The following is a 3,014-nucleotide window of genomic DNA, read 5'->3' as shown; positions in this document are numbered from 1 at the left end:
CACGTTATTACTGCGAACAGGAGCTTTTCTCTGTACTTATGACTGATGGTTTCTGTACTCCAGTAACGAGTGTACTCTTGCAAATATTACCAAGTAAACAATTTGGTGAATAAAGATATTAGAGGGGGAAATAGAATCTAGAATATCCCACTGCAGCTTTTAAAGGTTTTCTTATCAGTCAGTGGAAAGGAGCNGTTCATTTTCTCAGCAGGTCTCATTCATTGTGAATCTCCCTTGTTCAAACTGATTCAATCACCATCTCCCTAGATCACGGTCTATACAAATAGTTTGCATTAGCATGCTTGGCAAGACTCTCCTTACCTTTACCTCAACTTCNTTTCTGTTCCTTTTATAGTTCTTAAATAAATACTTAAAAATGTACTTATTATAAACAAAGGAGAACTGAACACAGTAGAAACAGGATGAGGCTTTCCTCAGCCTCCATTGGATCTGCACTTTTCTCTTCACTGCATGGAGGAGAGGATATGATTTTAACACTGCACATGCAGTTCAGGAAATAATCAAAGCAAAACTGTAAATATCAGATGCTTGATAAGAACCATCCAGGATGTTGTCATGTCTAACCTCTAAATTTGATCNAATAATCATGCCAATGAGTAGGTCAGATTGTGAGAAGTGAAAGAGAGAAGCTCAGGACAGGAGATAAGAGCCTTGAATCAGNCCATGAGTTCCAAGGTAGACAATAGGGAAGCACAAAGAACCCAAACTTATCAATATAGGTCTTCTCTGCCTTGGTCTAGAGGCTTCCACCCTTAGATTCTCATGATAGCCCTGTTAATAGTCCATCATTATGCACCTTCCATACTGTAGAATCTTGGATAGGCTTATGGCTGTGTAGCATGTGAGAGTCTAACCTTCCCTCAGTGAGAGACTTAGTCTTTCATTGCATATGGGATCAATCCCCTGTGACTAGTTCCTGATGCTTAAACAAGAGGAGGTTGGAGTAATCTCTTTTCTAATGGATGAGGAAGGAATGGTTAGTGGATGCAGTTGAAAGTGGAGGAGAAGCAGTTTTCTCAGTGCTAAGATGTTTATGCTCCTGTGAATAACCAGTTATCCTTGACTCTCTAAGAAGCTGTCATGAAACTCATTGGATCAAGAAACAAGTCATGAAAGGGGCTAGTTAGGAGAAGAAGTTATCATGGAGGTAGAAGGGGGCTCATTAGGAGAGAGAAAAGAATGAGAAGGTCTGCAGGGGATAAAAGCATTGTGGGAAATGGTTATTTTGACATACATTATATACCTGTATGAAAGAGTCACATTAAAACCCATCCTGTGTACTTAATGGACATCATTAAAAACACTAAATATACTGTGAAAGAACAGAGGATGAAAGAAGGCAGCAAGCTACGCAGAAACCACCAGCAGCAATGCTCGATGGGATGCTGATCTCACATCTGGACAGCCTCTGCCTTGGACCTTTCAGTGAGGAAGCCTGAAACATTGTGTGCGCTGCCATCATGCCCCAGCAGCTGAAATTGGGGGAGAATTAAAGAGGCATAGGTGTACAAAGACCTGGTGCGGTATAGCAACAAGATCTCTACTTTGGAAGATTGTGTAAAGTTTAAAAGCATAACTGGGACTCAATGAGAACATGGTGTTTGCAGTAGATGAGGGTATTAACTAGTAACTAGAAAATGNATATGGACTGTCCAAGGCAGGGTTCTCAAGTCAAGTCACTGTACATAGCATTTGAAACTACAGGTCATGAGCTCTGGTGTAAAATATCCAGGTGATAACATAGGCTGATATTTATCTAAATTGTGTATAGACACTNAGTCTTTTCCTACAGTTGTTGACTCTTCTAACAACTGTCAAATAAATCAAATTTATTTTAAGTAAAAGTCCTTCAGAAATCGGACCATGAGAGAGAAGCCACACAGACCACTTTGTAAACAGTGCTAAGTTGAGTATGTTTTCCATGCAAAAGCAAAGGTCAAGAGCTGTACAGCAGCTTTCCGAAGCTAACAGGGGGGGTAAAAATAATCACTGAGAGCAGATGCCCTATGTGCTATGACTCCTGACCCTGTGTTCTAAGTCTACAGTCTTAGAAATGTGTGTTCTCAGCAGGGGTTCATGGCCAATAACATGAAATACTCTTCGTACAATTCAAAAGCAAACTGGCATAGGGCAGATTATCTGTGATGGAATACAAAGAAAATTTGTTGACAAGGAGAGCTCCTTAGGTATCTTCTTTATATTTTTCTGTGTGTGTGTGTGTGTGTGTGTGTGTGTGTGTGTGTGTGTGTATCTGTACCTACACACAGTGCACATGCATACATGAACCTAGAGTGCAAGCCAACATTAAAATCCACATGCATGCTCGGGATGCTGCTCAGTGGTCCATGCCTGCCTAGTATGTACAAAACCCTGTGTTCAGGTATCAGCACTGCAAAATGATATCCTCTTGGCAATGCATGATAATTAATGGTTACTATATTATTTCATAAATGGTGTTGAAGATTCCATTTGTAATCCAAACATGAAGCCCAGGACAGGACAAGAACAAGGCAGAAGGACTGTGAGGTCTAGTAGACTCCACATAGAGCAATCAGAGGAAAAAGGCAGAATGCCAATTACACTGAAATATTTCCTTAAAAATAAAATCAAATGAAAAGCTAACATGTAGAAACACTAAAACTTATTTTTTCACACATTCAGAAAAGTACTTTGATGTGCTGAGAAGTCAGTGAAGACAGAGAAGAGAGAGGGAGACAGAATCTGTTCCTACCCAGAAAAGGAACAGAAATATTATTCACAGGAGGATTTTAATGTATGAGACAGTAAAGAATTTATGGAAAGAAACTTGGTAAACTATATGAAATGCTCGGCTCTCTAAAAGAAAACACAATTAGCCAGGCAGTGGTGGCACACTCCTTTAATATCANTACTTGGGAGCCAGAGGCACGAAGATTTCTGAGTCCGAGGCCAGCCTGCTCTACAGAGTGAGTTCCAGGACAGCCAGGGCTTGACAGACAAACTCTGTCTCAAAA

General features: G+C 40.3%; 1 protein-coding gene across 1 annotated transcript in view; it reads left to right on the top strand.

Moving 5' to 3' along the window:
- The window catches only part of Csmd1 (CUB and Sushi multiple domains 1), a 1,596,626-nt gene that overhangs the window by 80,517 nt on the left and 1,513,095 nt on the right, over nt 1-3,014 (top strand). The window lies entirely within an intron of this gene.

This window comes from Mus caroli, chromosome 8, assembly GCF_900094665.2.
Source record: "Mus caroli chromosome 8, CAROLI_EIJ_v1.1, whole genome shotgun sequence".
In the NCBI taxonomy this organism is placed as follows: Eukaryota; Metazoa; Chordata; class Mammalia; order Rodentia; family Muridae; genus Mus; species Mus caroli.
The sequence above is the reverse complement of the archived record's forward strand: the minus strand, read 5'-3'. Positions and strand labels throughout refer to the sequence as shown.